Genomic DNA, 25380 nt, shown 5'->3' on the forward strand with positions numbered 1-25380 from the left:
CCAGACCAAGCAGTTGTTGAGACCTCGGGGTACGATAACAGGCTCTCAACCAAGTCACTGAACCAAACCACTCAATTAAGTTCAGTCCTCTTTTCCGACAAACATCGGGGGCGGGGCTGCGGTGGGGTGGGGTGGGATGGGGTGGGGTGCTGTAACATCCTTTGGTGGTGGCTTTGATTTGATTGTGATTTTTTTTATCGGAGCTACAAGTGGTTATATATGAATGTTAATAGAACATTATGAATATCTCACATTTAAGGGAGCAACCATTTTATTTCCATACGCATGATGCTACGGGATTTTGGTTGGTAAGAGGCTTTTGGTGATTTCAATTATGTTTTCAACATAAACAGCTGTTCAGTTATTTTTTGGCATAACTAGAAATAACGAACTGTGTTATTTGGACACTGCCCGAACACTGCACATTAATTTCTTTCCTACAATGTAAGCTATAGAAGGGGCTTCAATTTTTTTTTTCAATTCCAAATCCCCCCGAAAATCAATGGTTGCTACCAAAATACTATAAAACATATGAAATATACGACAACGTACGGGCCTTGACAGCCCTACCAATTGAGCACGCCTTTGTAGTCCGCGAAATTGAAGCTACCGCGAAGAAACTCATTTTCAAGGAGATGATTCTTACTTCTCGTCACCAAAAGTGGCAAACCTTAAATTGGGATTTTAATCCCATTTCAATTAGCTCGAACGTCCAGTAATTAAGTAACTTTTGAAACTTTTATTCTGGGAGAATTTAAAATGGGCTACGCGAACGTTTCAAATGAAGGGGTCTGTTTTTTTTTCCAATCTGAGACGTGAGGCTTTGGGCTGAGGGCCTGCCTTTAAGAAATTTGAAACGCAATGCGACCTTACTCAATCAACCGGAGAGTGGGGAGCCATATTCGATAAGAGGAGATGTCTAAATTAAAAATAAACATCGCAGAGGGCAGTTGGGATATCTACATTGCACCATCTCTTGGACGCTCGCTTGGGGATATTTAAAGTGGACAACGAAGACCGAAAATTTCCCTTGACCAAACAAAGGGGATCGACTTGCCTAGACACTTATAAGATCAAATTTCGGGGGCTTTTCATTGTGTGTTTGATTGGGTGACCAAAATAAGAATACGGTCCATGCGTTATCGAGCCTGAGTTCGATTTCAGAGGCTGTGTTCATCGATTTGGTGGTTGTCTGTTTATTCTGAACATTGAAGACGGTCCGCAGTCGATGGCAGATAGAACTCGCTGCAAGAACAAGGCTTGGGATGTATTGTAAATCAATAGCGCGATCAGTCCTCACGTTGTAATTCTGAAAAACGGAGTTTTGGCAAGCGAAAAAAACCGATGTCCACCTCTTGAGGTATTTCAATGATGACGGAGGCATTGGAACGAAATGAAATTCTTCATGGAATTGTGGAAAATCAACATTTATCTTTGGAGAATGTTGTCGTTCCCGTGGCTGGCCTGCCTTCGATTGTTTGGACTTGGATATCAGCTCCTCAACCGACGGCCAATGAACATCTCACTCATCTCAAGCAGACCAGATTCCCATACATATTTAAGAGTACATGTTGGACGAAAAGCATAAATATGTGTATGGGTTATTCTTATCGAATTCCACCGATGGTTGCCTTTGATGTGCGTTTTCTTTGTAGCGATTTTACCATATCTTAATTTGAATTTCCGAACGTTTTAAATTAAATAATGCATAAGAGGCAAAAACGATCCAATTTGGAATGACATGGGCAATCTCATAGTGTGGAAAGAAATTAAACCTGTTCAAGTGCCCAATTTACATAAGTCAATATTTCCTGCAAAACAGATTTCATAGTGTTCTTGAAAAAGGAAGGGGTTTAGGCATGGTGACGTCATGGCTAGCTGCCCGTGATACTGTCTGTCCTCATGAGGGGGTGGGGTGGGGGGTCGGGAAGGGGGTGTGGGGGGTTGGAGGGGTGGGGGGGGGGGGTGGGGGGGTGGGGGGGGGGGGGGAGTAGTTTGTTTGTTGTTTAACGCCGCACTCAGCAATATTCCAGCTATATGTCCGCGGTCTGTTAATAATCGAGTTGGGGACCAAACACTCCAGTGATTGACATCATGAGCATCGATCCACGCAATCCCAAGTCATCGTGTCTGACCACCCGATCCCGTTAGTCGGCTCTCACTACAGGCATGGGTTGCTGAAGACCTATTGTAACCCGGATCTTCACGGGTCTTCAGTGATATACTCAGAGACATTGTTAAAGGGTCATATTGTGGGTGTCAAACATGAACATATGCCAACAAGTGAGTGAGTTGTGTTTAATGCCGCTTTTAACAGTAGTCCAGTTATATCACGGCGTGTTAGCTTAATGTGGGAGGAAATCCCGAAGTGATGCAGGTCTCAGACGTTTACCACTTCGATAAAATCCAACAAGCGTCAATAGGTCTGAGTATGTTGACAACGTGATAAACAGTTTTCGAACATGTTGTTTATGCCTATGGTACGCTAACTGGATGCTTTAAACTGGAAAGGTGGACAACATTTAAAAACAATGAAAACCGCAAGATTCAAGGGGCTGGACACAACTACCCGAAACATGCGTCTGAACGCAAGCAGTGGTTCACCCCCTGCAAGTGTAAAACACGACAAGTAACAGTAAACGTGGGTAAAACAATATTCATTCCACATGCAACTGATCTGCTCTCTTGGAAGCTGGACGTGCGACGTTTTGTTTTGTTATCTGCGTGACCCCTCATAATGACTCATGATGTCAATCCCTGGATTGTCTGGTCCAAATTCGATTATTTACAGACCGCCGTCATATAGCTGGAATATTGCGGAGTGCAGCGTTAAACAAAATAAACACACAATGACGCTGTGTTTATATATAGGATTGTAGACAATTGGGATATGAAAGAGTGAGTGAGTGAATGAATGAATTGCGTGGATCGATGCTCATGATGCTAATCACTGGATTGTCTGGTTCAGACTCGATTATGAACAGTCATGCGTGCTTGTTGTGCGATTGTTTTCCTAAAGCTGATTTACAAGAAGTTTAGACAGATTTTACGGTTATATGATAAACAACAAGTTTATCAAATAAATACGTCAGTAAATGCAATCTGCAGAAAGATATAGTACTGTTTGACTGTCGTAGATTCGTATTGCATGTCAAAACCTGCCTTGGCTAAAATTAAAATTATTAACCTTAAGATTAACCGATTTTCCGATATTAATGTTTATGACCTCGAAAGAAACTATACCATTTTATCTCAACTCCGTGTGCAATTTTAGTTTTAAAACCTACGTACGTATGTTACACGCACAGTAGATGCCATTACAAGATTAATGACTGCAATGAGCACCAGACCCGACGTGATTGACAGTTATGTACAAGGTGGCTGACATCTTGCAGATGGGGTAGGGATGTATAAGGCGACACACACGATGGACAAAGATAGCAGAAGCGAAAGGCGGTTGCAGACATCTCCCGACGATTCCGTTGTCAATCAAAACCTTCACTCTCCGATCTTATGAAGCGTTATTGGGTTTTAAAAGCGGTCCCCACAAAACATGTGTCAAAGCTACACGTCATGAATACGAGAGAACCGTTTCTAATCTGAACCCCCAACTTGTTACTCAGCCTCTTATTTCAAGGCTTACCAACTAAACGCTCTACAGGGAGTCCAAATATGTCATTTCGTTCAGAGAAGGCGCACGCCTGTCCATTATGACAAGGACATAATTCATAAATCAATATCTAAAATTGAAGTGATATTGCAAAATGTATGACGGCCGGCGCAGCTATTATTTTATAAATAGCGTGTTTCTTCAACAATCCACTTAGGAATAATGATTACGAAACATTTGATAAAGTAAAAAAATCCAATGCTATTACTGTTCAATCTTCTGTTTAAATCATGTGCAGAGTTTTAAGACATATCTCAACAAGCAGGTAAGCTTCACAACATGTTTTCGTGACTTGGCCGAAATAGATTCAATATTGAACAATTAGCATATATTTTTAAGTTTTCATCAGCAGAATATTCAATAACGAATTTCGCTCTCTGTGTCCTTGGCAATATGTCGCTGGTTTGGAACGTCAACGGCAAACCCTGATTTGTGACCTGATTTACAGGTTAAAGTTGGTTAATCCTGACGCCGCACTCAGCAATAATCCAGCTATATGACAGCGCCCTGTGTATAATGTTTTCGGGACAAGACTATCAAGTGATTGCATCGATCGTGGCAATTGAGATGACATAAATCAACCACGTCAGCGGGCCTGACCACCCGATCCCGTTAGTCGCCTCCTACGACAACCATGGGTTGCTGAAGGCCTATTCTACCCCGAATCTTCGCGGATGAAAAGTCATATGTATATGCGTGCAGAATGTACATATATTGGACTAAATACGCAACTATAAGCTAAAATGCTGGGACGCTTATGAGCTAAATCACGAATCTAACTAAATATGAATCACGATTAATTAAACAACGCTATCGACATGAACAAATATGAAAGATGTCGATTGATGATTTATTTGTTGTTTAAGGCCGCAATCAGCAATATTTCAGCTATATGACGGCGGCCTGTAAATAATCGAGTCTGAACCAGACAAGCCAGTGATTGACATCATGAGCAACGATCTTCGCAACTGGGAAACGATGACATGCATCTGCCAAGTCAGGGAGCATGACCACCCGCTTCCGTTAGTCGTGTCTTACGGCAATCAAGGGGTTCAGAAGATCTTTTCTGACCCGGATATTCACGGGTCTATCGACTGATGAGGTCACATGAACTACGTCATCACGGACAAATAGGCCCAACCCTTACAATTAAAACCCTTAAAAATACTTTTGGGCTGACTAAATTCTGATCCTCTTCCGCATTTTCAGAATCTGTTCAGAGTTTTTTATGTAACCAGTTCTCACGCCACGCATTGCCGTTCGTGATTGTGCAGACCAGGAACTTCTCTACAATATTGTCATTCTGTACAATATTAAAGTAAGGTTGGAGTAGTTGGTGAAGCAATGTAAATATTTGTTTTAAACTTACAACCCTTGTGTAAAGTTATGATAAACAGGAATTCGTTTCTCCGTGGCCAGCAGCATACCGACATCCACAGTGTCATAGTGATAGACGCGGTGCAGACTGCATGTTGAAGAGGGTGATTATCGGGATGGCACTTGGGATTCAGATGACGAAGAGGCAGTGACGACCACGATGATATCTCCACTAACGGTGATGTAGCATCTGCGCACACATCTCCACTGACCTTCTCCCACATCCCGTGCGTGCCCACTAACAGAGGAAGCCCGACATCCGTCGGTTTTAACAGGTTCTAATTTTCGACCCTCCATGTTCAAGAGACTGGTGATTGTACAAGCTGCTGAGTGAGTGAGTGAGTTTGGTTTTACGCCGCTTTTAGCAATATTCCAGCAATAATACGGCGGGGGACACCAGAAATGGGCTTCACACATTGTACCCATGTCGGGAATCGAACCCGGGTCTTCGGCGTGACGAGCGAACGCTTTAACCACTAGGCTACCCGACCGCCCCACAAGCTGCTGAGGTGCACCGATGACATACATTAGTTTTATGAAATATACATTCCATGAATTGTAATTACAACGATGGTTTTGAGATTGATGATGATTATCATGATTATCATTACATAACGGTGTCGTTTGTGTCGTGGTGGATGCAGTATTATCGTGGTTATTGTTGCTGCAAACGGCGGCGCATCTTCCTGAGGCAAGGGTGTCTACTAGTCTGCGTGGAAACTACTCGACACTTCACGCAGTCTTCACGCAGACTCCCATATATTCTCGGTGCCTTAGGTTTGGTACCTCCCAATCTGTTGACTGCCATTGGGAGAGTACCCGGGTTTGCTACCAGGAATACAGCCCTGCTGACAATCTGGGTAATTTACAGTTTAAATTTTAAAAATGCAACAAAGAGGGTTTGGGTGATCCTTGCTTATCATTATTATTATCATTTTTTTCATAATAACACAATATGAAGAACTAGTGTCCAGACTTGGCGCTGATGGCGGAATTTCGAGTGTCCCTGTTTTCGTCGACTGATTCATGTTGTCCTCTCTCCCGGCTCTTCCCAGCAGCGTGAAGCCGATGCACTTAGTCAATATCGATAGGAAAAGAAGCTAAAGGCGAACAAGTTAGGAAACATGTCTCGTCAATCAATTGCCACAAAGCATCATAATTCACGAATTCATTCGTAAGACGTTGACAAATCCGGAAAAGGTCAAATGTCACCACAATCCGGTCTGCAAGGGAGGCTTTATTGTGGACAAATATCGGCCTTGTGTGAAATGATTCTCCCTCGACACTGGCCATTATGACAACAGTTGGCGACGCGTGCCCCTTAATTACATTGCCTCGTCGGACACATGGAAATACGCCATTGGACAACGTGATTCTAAAGTGGCCGATAACTTTATCACTGGCTATTTAATTCTTTGAATGAAAACTGTCAGCGAGAGGAGGCTCGATTTAGTGAGATGAATGGATGGTCGATAAAGTGAGACACCGGAGCTACAAGCAAGAAACGGTTGTCAATCATACGATAGTCTAAACCAGTCGATAAACTAACAGACATGAACATACGTATGACATATTGGACCCTTCCTCCACACGATACACCCTTTTTGAGGATTGACGTAAACATTATTTTGCCATTTGAGAAGATGTTATTTGTAAGAAATGTCGTTAAACAGACTAATATGTGAGTATTAAGTTATTTAGATATAAAAAAAATAAATTATTGTTCAATGTAACATCGAAAAACACATAACATATATTGAATGATTTTGAAATGAATAAAGTGATTAGAATAATAGTCAAGTACCGATTTCATCCCCAAGACAGAATCTTCGAGAACTCAGCATCCGCCGCCATCTCATAGAAGCGGTACATGTTGATGAACTTATTCAAAGATAAAATCGTTCGCCCAAATTCCGAAGTCTCCCCCTGGTGATGGTTAGCCGTCATACATCAAACAATGGACGACGTTTGCTTGTTTGACGTCTATGATCAAACTGAGGCTTGATTTAGGTCAAACAAGTCTTCCCGATCACTCGCAGGGTTTGAAAGTTCATACAATGGCTCCCGCAAAATATAAGTCTGCGTTTGTAGTCATTCAGCTTAAACGCATACATTGACGGCTTGTTGTGAACGTGTTCAAAGGGGCTCCTATTTGTCGGGCAAAGGGCACACTGCTTTTTTCGTCTTTGCACGGAAAACACAGTCGGAATCTGAGTGTCATGACCCCACCATAGAAGATGCCGGTGGCTAATTTTCTTTCATTCCTTATCAGGATTCGCAGTAGAAATCAGACAAATTGCCGTACATAACAGGTCCCTTTGAGCGACTCCTACTGTCATTTCCACATGTGTAATTACGGAAAAGTATAGGTCGAACTCTTGATTACACGCCACGCTGTAAGGAGATTGAAGCTTTTATGAAAATCTAATACCGAGAAAGGTCTTGCAGGGAGCTTTGCTGGCCGTCCTTTGTAAGGTTATTTTAGACGGTAATTCCATCTATCAACTTTTTTTCACGAGCTACTAGTTGATATAAGGCCTCTAAGCTGTATTATGATTGGAAATGCCATCAAAGATATTAAAAATATATCTGGAAAATCGTTGTATAACTAGAAAAATTTAATTGGACTTCGTCTTGATTGAGCTGAACAAAGGTAAACGTGGGTATATGAATACGACTATAAGGCCAGTGACAGTGCTGATGTGAGGAGCACATGCTACAAGTATGTGTGGTACTGACAGCAAGGGCAAGGTCATACTGAGTTCAGTTGAACCCTGGGACATGTGTTTTGACCTTGTGAAATGCATCATGTTGAGATGAGGAACAATACTGAGGTCGCCATAAAAAACGAAACTTAACAATGGTCAAATAAATCATTTTTATATTTTTAATAAATTGAACGACTCCGAAATACCCTCAATTATTTTATCTCGTCTCATGGTGATGATATTGATGAAGATGACGAGGACGACGACGATGAAGATGATAACAACGATGATGATAATGGTGGTGGTATTGATGCTGCTGCTGCTGCTGCTGCTGATGATGATGATGATGACAACGGTGGTGATGATGTTGGTGGTATTGATGCTGCTGCTGCTGATGATGATGATGATGACAACGGTGGTGATGATGTTGGTGGTATTGATGATGTTGATGATGAAGATGAAAATACTGATAAGGATAATAATGGTGATAATGATGACATCGACGACGACGAAGACGATGATGTTGATGATGATCATGATGATGGGGATAATGAAGGTGTTTCTTGACTTTTTCCAATTTTCTTTAATGTATTTTTTATTTGGTTCGTGTATAATTGTTCAGGGAGAACTACGAATGGGATATCTGTAGTGACAGCTTCACTTTGGAGCACATATTAATGATAACATCCAACGGTATTTTCGACATTGACAACTGAATGGAATGGTGGGTCATGTGACTGACACAACAGGTGGCACAGAGAGGTGAAGTGATGAGGCCATGGGTTCATCCGTGTGCTGTGTATTGACAAGGTCTTGGCAAATACGATGAAATCTAGGAGAGCTTGTCCCATTATCGTGTCCAATACTAGGACGACAAACGGCGAAATGCAATCGATGTTTGCACCAGAGTTCCTTGTACATACTCGTGATGCCATCATATTACTCGGTCATATTATTGTGCCGTCATAAGTCAATGCATACTTATGCATTCTGGAATAACATGTTGCAAACAGCCTGCCTGTGCATTTTTTGTGGCATCATTATACAGTTTTCCGCTACTAATTGGCGTAATTGAATCATAATATGAATATGTTATATGCGAGTCGTGCAAAAACATATTTGCACTTCCTGCCTCAATCATATATCATGTATAACATGGCATGTCAATCATGTGTCATGTGTTACGAGTCAAACCAATCACGTCCCGCATGCAAACTCATGTTAATCATATATCATGTATAACATGGCATGAAAATCATATATCATGTATAACATGGCATGTCAATCATATATCATGCATAACATGGCATGTCAATCATATATCATGTGTAACATGGCATGACATTCCTATATCATGTATAACATGGCATGACAATCATATATCATGTATAACATGACATGTCAATCATATATTATGTATAACATGGCATGGCAATCATATGTCATGTATAGCATGGCATGACAATGGTATGTCATGTATAACATGGCATGACAATCATATATCACGCATACCTGGACATGCAAGCATTTATAATGCATTACAAGACATCACATTTATTGTCATGGATAAAAAAGATGTCAATCATAAAGTATGCATATGGGGTCATATCAATCATTGATCTTGCATACAAAAACTTACCAAACATGTTCAGACAGCAATCATAGGGCATGCATAACAAGGCACACCAAGCAGATATCATGCATAACAAGGCACACCAAGCAGATATCATGCATAGCAAGGCACACCAAGCAGATATCATGCATAACAAATGTAATCACGTTTTTTTTATGATCAAATTTTAATCGATCGAAAAACATTCACAAAGCGTATCCCGTTAGGTTTTATAGATCGGCTTATCTTCGGGTCACTTACATAAGCAGGTGCGTATCGCTGACTCCCAGGGTCGAGAAGTAAACAGTTTCTACGCAATATTGGAGTCTCCCGTGCCGTAGTCGCTATTTTGCCAGTTGTAGAAGATGATGTAGTATGTTGCCGAGTCAGCTGCTTATAAAGCGACGTGTGTCTCCGAAGACAAAAGATCGGCGCCTTTGAAGTCTGGTTTCTCAGCGATGACGACTTTACAATGACTAAGTGGATGTCGGTATGGAAAGTGAAATCGACAACTGGGATATATGTGCTGAAATGTAATCTTCCTTAAAGCACCACGTCTTCGGCATTTTTCGTCCGTTAAATTAAAGCGACAAAACTAGTTCTAGTATCTAAAGAAATATCTAGTAAATGCACTGTCTGGTGTACGATTCCGACTACGTCATGAGCATGTGTTTATCAATCACCTTCAAACACTGACGATATCAGGTGTTCGCAAAAAGGTGAGTGTACCGGTTGCACCCGTCACAAACACATGCAAAGGCAAGTCAATTGTTTATCTGAAAAACAAGGTGTCATATTGTACAAGTCAAAATAGTGAATTGCGTCGGACACCCTGTTGGACACTGATGCATCACATTTGGAAATGTTCACCACATGTTCACTAAAAAACTTTTTAAAAACTTCACTGGGGTCGTTAAGAAAGGAACACAGGTGCATTTGTACAGAAATATACATCTTTGTACAAGAACCATATCTTTCATTCATAAAGAAACTAACAAAATCGAAAACAGATACATTTGCACCAAAATCCACATCTTCGTAAAGCTTAGTCGTGAAACACTTCCATGTATATCGATTGAGATTTGCCTAGACCATGATATTCCTTTGTTCAAGTTCATGCATATCGATCACTGTATTTTACATATAATATATATCGATCTATGGAAAACTGACGATCGACAAAGAGATGCTCTGATAATGTTACAAAAAGGTTTCATAATAACAGAGATATATTTACACGTCGACTTGATGACCTGATTAGACTAAATCACATGTGATACGAGATGTTCTCGGAGGTGAGGTGAGGTGAGGTGAGGTGAGGTGGGGTGGGGTGGGGTGGGGTGGGGTGGGGTGGGGTGAGGTGAGGTGAGGTGAGGTGAGGTGAGGTGAGGTGTGGTGAGGTGTGGTGAGGTGGGGTTGGGTGGGGTGAGGAGAGGTGGGGTGGGGTTGGGTGGGGTGAGGTTAGGTGTGGTGTGGTGGGGTGGGGTGGGGTGGGGTGAGGTTAGGTGTGGTGTGGTGTGGTGAGGTGGGGTTGGGTGGGATGGGGTGAGGTGAGGTGGGGTGGGGTGGGGTGAGGTGAGGTGAGGTGGATTGGGCTGTGAGGTGAGGTGAGGTGAGGCGGGATTTAACGACGCGATCAAGATTATTGCACTCATATAGCGACGTGTGTGTGAGTGTTTGTATGACTGCTTGTACTAGTCCGGACTAATGCCTTTTTTGTAGTGCTAACCCACTGAGATACCATGCCGCAGTTTAACATGGATACCCCACTCACACCCACTATAGTTACTGCGAGCCGACCAGTCCTTGTTTTATCCACTTAATGCCGAGCGCCAGACAAGGTAACAACAAGTACCATCTTTTAACGTATTTTGGAATGACGCGGTCGGAGATCGAACCCCGGACTTTCCACTCTCCGGGCAGACACTGTCTCCTCTACACCACAGAGGCGGTCAGATGTCTTCGGATTGCCCCCTGGCATTCTGGGAAAATATACCAGAGATCAAAAGCTGAAATAGTTGGCACCAGATGTCATACTTACGTAATGGCGTCTTTGAATTAGTGGCCCAGAATATACTTTAAGAACAAGAGCGTCATGACATGATAATGGAATAATCGCTAAAATGTGAGAAAAACAACAACAAAAAACAACAATAATGACAGTCTGTTTGTTTGTTGTTCAACACACACTCAGAAATATATCCAGCTAAATAAATGACGGCGGTCGGTTGATAAGCGAGGATGGGTCCAACAATGCAGTGACTGACATCATGAGCATCGATCTACGCAGTTGGGATTCGATGCATCAACCAAGTCACCGAGTCTGACCACCCGATCCATTGAGTTGCTGCAAAGGATGCTGGGAACTATATATATATATATATTCTTACGCGGAGTCACCACGATCCCAGCTCTTCTGATATCCAGACTTCGATACAGTGTAAGACCAAACTCACTCACTCACTCTTCGAATGACTCTCTACGTGGTATTACCAGTAACGGATCTGTTTGCCTGAGGACTTCTTTGTGTTTACTATTTAAGTATGTCTGTCTTTTTAAAATTACCAAAATTGGAATCGAGTAAGGTAGATATTATTGTATCCATGGAAACCAGAGGCAACTACAGTGTTCAATGTGTATCGGTTGGTCAAAATGGCTATTGATTGCGGATAGAAGAGACCAGGCCCTATCGCTCTAACACTATCGAGAGTGAGTATGTTTTTATACCGCTTTGAGCAATATTCCTACAATATCATGGCGGGGGACACCAGAAAGTGGCTTCACACGTTGTACCCATGTTAGCCTTGGGGGTGATGAGCAAACGATTGTACCACTAGGCTCCCCACCGTCTGACAATGTCGAGACACACATCGACTATTCAAAACGACTCTAGTATACAGATAACGCCACAGTTTGAGGAAGCTGTTATGAGTTATCTACATGGACGGGTGATGAACCTTACATGCATTTATTCATTGGACTGGAGGCCGAGTTTGTCTTCAAACGAAAAAAATGGCATACGGAAGTCCCGTTATCGCCATTAGACGCAGCATGTAAACTGGGAGCTGTAATATGTGTTCTGTGAGTTGTGATCTGTGAGTTGTGATCTATGATCTGTGATCTGTGATCTGTGAGTTGTGAGTTGTGATCTGTGATCTGTGATCTGTGATCTGTGAGTTGTGATCTGTGATCTGGTCTTTGAATTATTCTAACATCCAGGGAGTCAAGGGATCATTGCATATGCTGACTGCTGCAGTTGCTGTGTAACTCCCTCCGTTACTAACACTGATGAGCCATCACAAACACATCGTCCGCAATATGCACATGTAGATATATTCAAAAGTCCTTTTTCTTTGAAAGACATGATTTAAATTTGCATATTCAAAAGATACATTTTGCTTCAGCGTATTGGCTATGTGCAATAGTATTGAGACTACCATTAGATTAGATATTTGGTTAGGAGGAATAGTAATGTCATTCCAAACTATGTTTGTGGATTTAAAACAAGGTTTAGTGTACCAAATAAAAATGTCATCGAATTCGATATTTTACATAAAGTAGTCAATGTTTCAATATCTTCAGATTATTATTCAAGGTGTAGTTCTAAACGTATCATAGATGAAAATATTCCACTTCTTGCCATGTGCACTGGTATATTTTAATAAAAAAACGTGCCACAATCAATGCCGTCCATGTTGACGCCTGTCAATCACAGCAGCTGATCACTGACAGGCATGCATTTCATTAGAGACACAGCGCAACACAGCTAGTATCGCTAACTCCACATGCATGCTGGGATCGATATGTGACCTCTGACCCCCGTGCTTACAGCAATACGGATCAATATTCTGGAATGGCAACGTGTTGTAGCACTGAGAGCTCCACAGCAGTGTCTTGTTGAACACTAGAGTAAATATACATCCCCAGACACCAAGCGGGTATTCATCGCAACACGCTCTACCCTTCAGACAGGAAACGCTGTTCGGAGCCAAGTGAACCAGTGACAACGCACCGTGATTTGTTCATGACTAGAAGAATTCGTGAATCGCCCTTGGTTAAATGAGAGTGTTAACATAAGTTTGACTTCTTTCAAACGGGGAATTAATCAGCTGATCGTTTTGTCATCGGAAACTTGAGAAACACGTTGGATGAAATATAACTGAGTAACGACGACATTCAAATGTCGATAAACGCATGCGTCTTGAAACTGCAACGGAAACCTCACACTGAATATTTGTGGGGGACAAATCGTAAATCGAACTGACATGGGGTGTGTTTATTCTGATTCGGAAGATTTAAAAAAAACTTGAAACAGTCCTCACATCTTACCGGTAATCAACTTCAGTGTGCGTATTCGTAAATAGTCTACCTGTGATCACAAATGGTACAGATAGCGTGTTTGCATTGGCGGTCGATGGGATCGAAAATGGACAGATCGACCAGCGGTGAGCTTTAACTCGTCACGGTTCGACGTTCTGACAGGGAACGTGTTTCAGCGACCAGGGATGATCTGAGTGCAATCCGACCATTAGGAGCCGGTGGTGTTCCGGAATATCTACAGACGGGTCTAAGACTTTCAGGAACAAGTCCGTCAGTGTAATGCCTAGTCTCGACTGTTCGCGTCCTACTTCTATGGTTACCTATATGGCAGAAGTCAACGCTGCTTGTTGAAGTGCTTGTCTATCTCTGCCTGATGGCAACACAAGGGTGGATTCATCGATTGAACCTAGTCAACCTTTAGCGAGAGCGGAAAACAAAGCAGATCTTCGTCAGGCAGTCGTCCCTCGTGTACATGACGCTTCCTGCCATTCCCACTGGATTTGTACAACCTTGATTTTCCGAGTATTTGTGACGATTTGGGGGGCATCTGAACTGAACATCTGTTTTAATAACTGAATTTGTTGAGGTGGTCCAATCGTCTTAACTGATAAAAAATATTACATAAAAAAATATTATCAGTTTGAGAAAGTAGCGTTGTTTGGATAATACAGAGTGAAATATATCCACTTAATTGGGATATATGAACGTGATTTGAGAAATGTTGTGCCACGTCGTACGACAGAGTTTCTAATGATCTCCAGCTGAACTCCCCGAGGAGGATACCTCATTCCTGCGGATCCGGTCAAGGTGAGTGATCGAGGCATCTTACATTCCGAGACCTGAAATCACTCGATGAACAGATTCTGTTCAATATCAGGAACAACTGCCCAAGAATGTTTATCTGCAGTTGACTGTTTTTGTGCTTGTTCGTCTCACTCGTGACTAGCATCCTTGTTGATCAGCCATGTGTTTGTATTTGTAATAAGTTAATTTAAATCACCAATTAAATACACTCCGGACACCGCGCAGCGGAACCGGTAGTTGAATATTTCACAATGAAAACAAACCGGTTATGTATAAGCAGAGATAAGGAAATACACCAGCCTCACCAGAAATTCAAAACATCGTTTTTTAAGTCAATACACGTACAAAGAATGTGTTTTGCGGGAGTGATATTCTTAAAATATTAATGAACGTTTAGACGTGTGTACAACAGACACACCTGCTATACGCCTACACTGTTATACAAATTGATAACGTATCGAACTGGAAGATTGATTTTGCATCCCTTAATCTAATTAGAACAAGATTTCAACTTTCAAATAGGGCTGTGTTTTACCTTTAAAACAATTCTATCATCATGATTGAAGTTTCCAGAGACAAACGGTCGATGTGATGTGTGTATACTTGACTGTACCTGGCATTGTCGGGGAGCCGAGGGAGGTTAAGTACCTTGCCGGGTGGTTTGCATCTTGTAGCATCCCTAATCAATATAATATATCGATGTGAGATACACCCAAGGTCCGCTTTTGTCTCGCTTCAAACGCACTTTGTGTTGTACATTTCGCCGCTTCCGTGTACCTATAAAACCTATCTATCTTAAGAATTTTATGATTATTTAGTTTTGAAAGACCCATCTGAAAATCGTTATCCTATATATGTACGGGCCGAGTCGTTTTATTCTGACGCAGTGTTTGGTATGTAACGTTGTCACAACGACATACGTGGATGTGTTGATACAGAAGCCGGCTTGACACTTGATTCTGCCTGCTGGACCAGTGCTTTTACTGCTGATGCGTGGAATGATCAGAGCTGTTTAAAAATAATATTGTTTTGAATGATTTTTGTGATTGTGTTTCATATGAAGTACAGTACACATGTCGATGATGATGATGATGATGATGATGATAATGATGGTGATGATGATGATGGGGGAGGATGATGATGGGGGGAGGAGGAGGGTGATAGTCACGATTGCTATGTCTGTTTTGGTTTTTATTATATTTTGTATATTTAGGCAACAAACACATACTTTTTTATTCAGATTGTGTGCGTGGCGGTGTCACCGGTAGGGAAGACATGCCAGCACGTGGCACGAGCACCTGGTGTTCCCACGGATTTTCAGTTATCTATACATATACTTTTGACCGATATTTTGCCTTTTATGCCACATGAAATCGAGACTTTTTTCTCTGGCGTCGACGTTAAATATTTGTTGATGATAAAGGAAGTCGTGACAATGACGATGGCGATATTGTTGATGAGGCTAGTCGTGTGATGATGATGATGATGATGATGATGATGATGGCGTGTTAAAGATGACGTGTTTTGAATAACCGGAAGAAACAGCCAGAAAGTTATACATGACTTTTATAACGATGATAATTGTTCTGAATAATAAGCTGATTTCTTGAAAATTTCATTCCGCACAAATCTATGACGTTGACACAAAGACAATTTGTTAGTATTAGATTTTTCAAGTTCGAATCCATAATCGCATTATTTTTTTAACTGTAAGACAAATGTATAGTGTCTTCCTAAGCCAAGAGAAGCCGGATCTCAGACAAGATGGCTCTCTCGCTTCATCAAGACCTCCTATATATTTCAACACCTTAGATCTTCAAAGGCCTATTTTCTCCCATTTTGTCCGTTTTTTTCTTACATCGATTCATGACACTAAGTCGCTAATAGCGCCCATTGTCCCGTCCCCGCGTGGGATCTTCTTGGTTTTGTGCCTGATTACAGAACTGTGAGTACAGGCCCTTGCCGGAGCTTGACTTGAAGCTTTTCGCCCGTGTCGCTGTGATGCACGACATGTGTGGCCGCCCTGTTATTGTCCAGCTCAGGTCTTTTTTAATATTTCCCGGTATTTGTTTTTCACGGGGTGTATGTCTTGTGTCACTGTAAATTATTGGTAAAGAAAAACGAATTTTGTGAGCCGTCAAGAAGAGTAAGATTAGTTGCTGCAAAAATAATATTTTATTCTTGGTTTGCCCTGCAATAGAAAATTTAAATATATTAAAATGACAACTCTTGCAAACATTCGTGTGTTCACCCTGAAATGGATTATAATTATGTTGCCGGCCAACAGAAAGTATACACCCATGTTTGATGGTGGCTGACAGGGAGAAGCAAGAAATAGTTTTCCAATGGTGATGTGATTGATACGGGTGTCATGGTTGTGTTTTGTTCCTCATGTTTGCTGTGATTCAGCGACTGTTTCCAGCCTGGTAACATTTTGATAACGTTTGCTTTCTTTTTTTCCCGGCTGTTTATGTAGGAATATCTTAGCATTGACGAAGAAATAAAAAGACTTCTGTGTAAGCTGTTGACACTTACCCTTAACATTACTATGATCAAATTGTAAAATACAGTTCATAGATTGAGTAAACATTAACAAATTTCCACATGTAACAAATTGGGCTAATTCTTGTTCATCATACTTTGGTATTAGGGTTGTGTTTTTAAGAAAACATATGTTATAATTTTGTTTTCAAACATATTATGCTACATGGTGTAACGGTGTTTGAATGATGGAAAGCCGGATCAAACGCTGGAACTTGGTCATTCAGAGCGGTAGTCAAACGTGATCCTATGTGTACCAATACAACAATATATTGATAATAATAAGCATTAACAAAACAGTGTAGATATAAACTGCTACAGGGACGGGTTACGGTGTGTAGAAGTGATATTGCACTGACACAGGATACACATATACAGATATATACGGGATGAACTCCGGAAACAGCAAACGCAATATATCATCACATTCTGGTTGGTCGGTAGTTTCAGGTGTTTGCACCTAAACATAAATTTAAATATAACTAACTTTTCAACAATTGATCCCTAATTAAGTGAAATCGCAATGATTTTCCTTTAGGTGAATTATTATTTCAATTTTGCAGTGTCAGTTTTGTTTGATTCTTGCTCTGACAATGATATTCCTATGAGAACGTATTTTCTTACAACTGATTAAGTCAACACTGGAGAGCACTACAGAGCAGCAAGTGGCTAAAAAAACTCTTTTAGTTGAAAGAGCGCAAAACGCAAAGTTAGAATACAAAACAGTTTGGTTTGATGTTGATGACGACGTGTTTAGGCGAAATCTGCCAATCCCTTTGAAAACCATTCCATGTAGAAATTCCTTCACCAACCGTCACACATTCGCCACTTGAGATCAGACTAGCATGTCAAACCTGACCTTGCGTTTACTTAATAGAGGGTTTGTAGTTCGGGACCGCTTACCCTTTCTCAAGCTACCCAAAGTTGGCGCTGTACTGAATCATGTCGCGCGGTCAAATCTCGCTCACGTGTTAATTAGCGGCGCCCCTCGAGATTTGCCCACTGAATGATTCATGTATCGAATGAATTGTAATTTGATTCAGTGTTATAGGTCTGTGTGTTTTGTGGCAGTTTATATCAGAAAATAAAACAGATTTCTTGGATGATGCGTCTTTACCTTCGTGACCATTTATGGCATCGCTAGGTGAGTTGATCACTCCCATGTATCCAATATTGACTTTAACTAATTCACTTACACAGTCTCGGGCTGTCGTGTTTGCGTAATTATCCGTCAATAGATGCAGCCATATTAGATTAAGTAAATATGAATATGGATTCAGTCATCGTGGACATGAATGAACTGCGTGGAATGGTTCATCCGGGTCGACCAAACTGAACTACAGCGGAGACACAGGACCATATGGTCATAGAAATCTTACCGTCAATCGAAATTCACATTGTCTTGATAGAATAAAAATTCAAAATATGGCCCCAAAGGAATCTGCGAGCGTCAGCGTGTCTCAACGGCCTGCTTTCTTATGATTGATGGGTTTTTTTTCGATTGATGACAGCCCCCATTACAATGTCGGTAATTCCGTAGGAAAACTCATCTCTTGAAGCTTATGTTTCCTTAAGAAAACAACCATGTTTTTGCAACAGGTGGGGTAAGATAGGGGTAGGGTTTCACGTTTCCGCGAACACCTGGTACCATCACTATTTGATTGTGATTCATAAACACATGCTCATGATATAGTCGGAATAGTACCATCGACTCCTGTTTTGGCAGAGATTTCTTATGAATATTGAAAGGATTTGTCACTTTTAATTACCGACGAGTGAAAGGAGTTCAGAAAATATTATCCAAGTTGCGATTACATATGCTTTTAAATATTCAAATATTTTTTTCTAAATATCATGTCAAGACTTATGTACATTTGAAATTCCCGAGCCTGGTCTATTTCAAATTCCGACATGTATGTATCGTGCGAGATGTTTGAATATCTTTCACATTAAATCGTTGATTATTAATCAGAAACATGACATGAAAAGCTTCAAAAATTCCGTTATTATATCGCTGAATTATGCCTATCTCTCTACCATGCCAATGTTAGTCCCGAGATAGACTTTCGTCAAACTTGCATGATATGGAGAAATATCTCATTCACAAACGCTCTCCGTATTGTACAATATTTATGACATAAGAATTGAATAATTCATCTTTATGGTTTCATACTTTGATATGCATTTAATAGGCGCCGTTCTGGCGAGGTTTTCCTGGGGGAGAGTGGTAAATGTACCTGAGTCACGGAACGATCTCTATCACCAATGGGTGGTCCAGTTAGAGGGGTCAGAGGTCAGCAGATTTATGCGATAGGCTCTGTTCGTATCTTCTTCCTGCTACTGAGGCTACACCATAAAACAATGACTAATATAAATGTATGTAGATGAATATTTCATATGCTATATTTCATAATATAGCATCGGAACATTTGTAAATATTGAACCAGGTTTGGCAGATAGGGCCAAGATCTGATTCACGAGTGAGGCAGATGGGTTTAACGCCGCTTTGAACAGTATTCCTGTTATATCCCGGCGCGTCAGTTTAATGTGGGAGGAAAGCCCGAAGTAATGCAGGTAACTTGTTCACCACGGTCGTGAGCTCGTGACTACAGGTGTGACTTGAGCTCGTGACTACAGGTGTGACTTGTGCTCGTGACTACAGGTGTGACTTGAGCTCGTGACTACAGGTGTGACTTGTGCTCGTGACTACAGGTGTGGTGCTGACAAATCTAGAAAGTATTCAGGGCGAATCTGAGATTCGAAAACAAGTTCGGCCATTGAAATCTGGCCCGTCTTTGAAGCGTAAAGCACTTAGGCTCCGCCACCAACAAAGGTGTGGGTGAATGTTGTTTTACGTCATTTAAATAATGTTTCAGAACCATGGCAAGGGTTAGACAATGAGAGTATTCTGGCCACAGCTGCAAGACTTAAAATTTCATGTTTATACAACACGGTGTGGAATCGTTGAACGGCTTATCTGAATAACACCCTCCATGTTTAATGGCTTACACAAGAAACGAAGCAAACACGTACGCACGGCAAGAGAATATTTAATAGTTTTTTTGTAGAAAAATTGCAGAATATGTCAATTGAAATGTGCACACTAGATGCATATGTGCGACATTAACCAGCACGCCCATAGCTGTGCACATACGACTGGTACTACCAAGTGTTCTCTGTGCTATTTAATGTGATAAATTCAACAATGCTGTTGTTTTGATGATATCACTGTCAAGTTACATTATTGATAAGTATTCTTCATTTAGATAGCTTTTATGATTGTCGCTGCACTGATTTAACCCTTTTTGATTATACTGAACGTTGAAAGAAAGTACACAGAAAGTCAGCAGACCTGTGATCCCGTGGAACGGATTGCGCTGAAGGCATTGAACGAATTATTATTTGTTCAATCACTTCAAATGTAAATGATATCATTCGTTCAATACATTTTTAAGAATGCTTGACAACGGTATGATCATCTATATCAAAACATCGTCGTTACGGTAAATAAAGAAGTTGTTATCCATAAATTATCTCTTCTTTGATATGTTTAAGAATAACTTCTTTCTGACCAAACAGCTAGTTCCTCAGAACGAGTGAGTGAGTATGGTCTTACGCCGCTTGTAGCAATATTCCAGCAATATGACGGTGGGGGACACCAGAAATGGACTTCACACATAGTACCCACGTCGGGAATCGAACCCGGGTCTTTGGCGTGAAGAGCGAACACTGTAATCACTTGGCTACCCGACCGCCCTCTTAGAACGGACTGAGTTGTCTTACTTCAACATGTCGTTCATATTTGAAAGAGGATTGATAATAGGTAGATAATATGTTATATAATATATGATATATCTTATTATGAGCAAATCATTCTCAGTTTCAGTTGTAACGATGAAAATGTCGAATTTCAGTGACTATTGTGCCCAATTAAAGTAAAGGGTTCACTAAATAACACAGAATTAACTGATATTGTTACAGTACACAGTATTACATACTTGTGGGCTCAATTGTGCTAGCACTGTTAAATCGACAAAACCGGACTAGCACACACACACACACACACACACACACACACACACACACACACACACACACACACACACACACACACACACTCACACACTCACACACACACACAGTAACACTAACACCAGACGAAATGCTATTAGCCTCAACGCGACGTTTCAGTTCACCAGGACAAGTTAATTACGTCGTGCTTTCTTTGAGCCCATCCCATCACCGATCGACCCTGATACATACCTGTGTATCTACCTAGCTACCATTCAACATCTACATCTATATGTCACACTACCTAGCTACCATTCAACATCTACATCTATATGTCACACTACCTAGCTACCATTCAACATCTACATCTATATGTCACACTACCTAGCTACCATTCAACATCTACATCTATATGTCACACTGCCTAGCTACCATTCAACATCTACATCTATATGTCACACTGCCTAGCTACCATTCAACATCTACATCTATATGTCACACTGCCAACTACGCGCTGTTCTTTTCTGTTGGCTTAAGCAATTTGAATGGCAACATTGGCGAAACGCCTTTAAATCAATGGCCGCGATTCTGTGCCCCAAGGGACACTTTACTCTTTTATCACCTGCTTGGTATTCAGGCGCGGGCCTGTTTAGTGGCATTGCGCAGTTTTTCATTAAGTCGTCTTTGTGCACAGAATATAGTCCATGCATAAAATGCTGTTTTCCAGTTAATTAACGTATTGTTTGTACAGTGATATGAGCATATAGAGAACGCTACAGGGCGGGAGAAGAAACTATGGTAAATATTTGAAGGCTGCTATATGTTAGAAGTACTTGTGTCGCGGCAGGGAATGGGGTGGATAACGGAACTCTTTCTGTATCCTCATCCTCATCCTCATGGACTCTGCGTCCCACCCAAATCACCTGACCCACCCTTCTCATGAAGGCAGATGATAAGGACTAAGGTCTTTCTATCGCCTTTTCTATCCTTATTTTCAATCCCAGATCTGCTAGGGGGTAGTGTACTGGTTCAGGTGTTGTCTCGAGACGCCGACAACCTGGGTTCGATTCTCCATGTTCCCTGCAATGTGTGAAGCCCGTCCTCCGTGTCCCTCGCTGTTGTAGGAGTGTTGCTAGAACCACAGACAAGACCCCAAGGCATCGACTCAATACACACACACACACGCGAACACAACCACAGAGACAGACACACACACATGCGAACACACCCACAGAGACAGACACACACACATGCGAACACACCCGCAGAGACAGACACACACACACACACCCACAGAGACACAGACACACACACGCGAACACACCCACAGAGACAGACACACACACACACAGACACAGGCACACACACGCGCGAACACACCCACAGAGACAGACACACACACACACACACACAGAGACACAGACACACACACATACGCGAACAAACCCACAGAGACACACACACACGCGAACACACCCACAGACACATACACACGCGAACACACCAACAGACACACACACACGCGAACACACCCACAGAGACACACACACACACAGATGCACACACAGACACACGCACACATAGAGAAACAGACACACACACAGACGCACATGCATACAGACACACACAGACACACATGCAGACACGGACACACACACAGACGCACATACACACACACAGATACAAAGAGAGAGAGACACACACACAGACACATACCCACACAGATACAGACATACACACAAACACAGCCACACACTAACATACAGACACAGACACAAACACACAGAGACACACACACAGGGAGACACACACACACAGGGTGACACAGACACACACACACAGGGTGACACAGACACACACACACACACACAGCTCATCCCCATCCTCCTCTTCCCCACCTTCCAGATTGCTATTAAACTTTGCAGCAAGCGGCGTTGTTGATGTAGTAGAAGTAGCAGTAGTACCAGTAGCCGCATCAATACTAACATCTGCAACAGTAGTAACCGCGCAGTAGCCTCATCTGCAGCAGTGGCGACATCCCATCTGTAATCCGTCACAGAATACAAACACTAAGAAAAATCAATGAAACTAGCAAAATTAAAACAAGATAGTGAATTCACAAACCCGACCAAGTCGTGACAGGGCATAGCACGCCACCCTAAATCTAACTTTACCTTTTAATTCCCCAGGAGAATAATTAGGTAGACATAAACTGCACCTCCACATCGAAGCTAAGTCTTGTCAGGATGCCTCAATCCTATCTGACTCTCTTCAAGAGGCACCAACATGCAACAGTAAAATAAATTTTCGTAGTAATGGGCAACCAAGTGTAAAATTGACCGCTGCTTGTTCATGTCTTGGAAGCGGGCCGCTCATTGAATAAATACGCAAAGCTTCAGAGAATCCCAAGAGCTGCCTATTTACCGCACGTGCTTACTCCGATTGCTTTTAATCCCTTTGAATGGAAACCAAACTGTTTGAAGGCAAAAAATAACACGGGAAATTCTGCGAGAGAAATGTAACCGAAGCATGCAAAAGTATCTCATCTTATTTCTGCGATGGCTCTAATTACTGGAACATGGCGTTCTTTGAAGACGTTTCATTTTCGGCGTGTCCACGCTGTATTGCTGGTTGTAATCGGTTGTGATTAACAGGGGCCCTAATCTGTATATGTATATACAACCTCCTGTTATGTGTGACTGCACATGTTTCACGGACACGTGAGTATTCGAGTTTACATGTCACTTTCATATGTTTTCTTTAACCTTGATTTGGTCACGTTCATATTCGATTTAACCGTAGCTTGGTTTTAACCATATTCGAGTTGTGTGATTCCGTTATGTTAGTGTTTGGATTTGAATAAAATTTTGTCACGTTGAGTGAGTTAGTGAATTTGGTTTAACGCCGCTTTGAACAGTGTTTCAGTATCTGTTTATTGTTTGTTTGTTTGTTGTTTAACGCCGCACTCAGCAGTATTCCAGCAATATGACTGCTTACTGTGAGGAAAGCACGACGTGATGCAGGTCTCAGACGCTGTCACTTTGGTGAAACCCATAAGCACGGGCGACACTGGAATTCGAACTCACGATCAGATGGGCGCCTAAGGGACGCAACTCTGCACAGCGAATTGCGGCGATACTTTATGTTTGTTTGTTTGTTTGTTTGTTTGTTTGTTTAACGACGCGATCAGCAATATTCCAGCTGTATGACGGTCTGTAAAAAATCGTGTCTGGACCAGACAATCCAGGGATTGACATCATGAGCATCGATCCACGCAATTTGGATACGATGACATGCATCAACCAAGTCAGAGAGCTTGACCACCCGATCCCGTTAGTCGCCTCTTACGACAAGCATAGGTTGCTGATGGCCTCTTCTACCCCGGATCTTCACGGATCTTTACGGATCGTGATATTATGGAAGATTTGTTATTTGCCGTGTGTTAGCGATTTCACTCTGCTCGTCACTGCGTACTGGGTAATTGTTTCTTGATATGTGCACGTCACCTTTAGGAGTCGGGAGACTCAAATTGATATGATCCATACAATATGGCCTTTGATACCCGTATCGGGGCGGTCGGGTAGCCCAGTGGTTAAAGCGTTCGCTCGTCACGCCGAAGACTCGGGTTCGATTCCCGACATGGGTACAATGCGTGAAGCCCATTTCTTGTGTCCCCCGCCGTGATATTGCTGGAATATTGAAAAAGTGGCGTAAAACCCTACTCACTCACTCACTCACTTTGATACCCGTATCGAATACATCACCATCCAATAGCCATATCATTTACAGCCACCGTCAAACATGGGTGTATACTTTGCCTTTCCAGCAGTTTACATTTCACCAATTGCATATTAATTTAGCTTTAAAATAGATAGGCAAATGTTTCGATTTAACAATCACAACAAGTAGTATCAATACCCAGTGAATATCAAAATAGATGTTGTTTGGAGTGCCAGGAAGACGACCCGTGACCGCTCCGTCATATTAACATCATCAGGGGACTGTTACCGGACAAATATATATCGTAACCTCCACATGATAACGCCATTTCAAGCTCCTCGGACGCTGTATAAAGGAAACACGCTGACTTTGCCCAGATCCCTTGAGCAAAGCCCCACACAAATTAGGCGCACAGAGATTCACCTCGTGGCGAGGCCCCCATGTGAGATATTAGGGGTTGAACCGCAGCACCCTCCCAGGGACATTGTTGTGACTAGTTGTGATATGTTTTATGATGTTTTGAGATACGGTACAAGATTATATTAAAGGCACACTGCATATTTGCATCGCGAATGTTGATTTCTTTGTTTTCAAAACATGTTTGGATTGTGGGTGAA

The 25380-nt window shown here is 41.8% G+C and overlaps 1 protein-coding gene across 5 annotated transcripts in view; it reads left to right on the forward strand.

The window, feature by feature from the left end:
- Nucleotides 1-25380, forward strand: part of LOC124113561 (potassium voltage-gated channel subfamily H member 7-like) — a 295515-nt gene that overhangs the window by 166030 nt on the left and 104105 nt on the right. Inside the window, exon 1 of one of the 5 annotated variants that reach the window (XM_048395343.1) lies at nt 13259-14494. The exons of the other annotated variants lie outside the window; for them this stretch is intronic. The gene's annotated coding sequence lies outside the window, so the exon portion shown is untranslated. Of the gene's footprint in view, nt 1-13258; nt 14495-25380 lie in introns of those variants that run through there. 5 annotated transcript variants of the gene reach the window in all.

This window comes from Haliotis rufescens, unplaced genomic scaffold (assembly GCF_023055435.1).
Source record: "Haliotis rufescens isolate VD_foot unplaced genomic scaffold, xgHalRufe1.0.p SCAF_14, whole genome shotgun sequence".
NCBI classification, from domain to species: domain Eukaryota; kingdom Metazoa; phylum Mollusca; class Gastropoda; order Lepetellida; family Haliotidae; genus Haliotis; species Haliotis rufescens.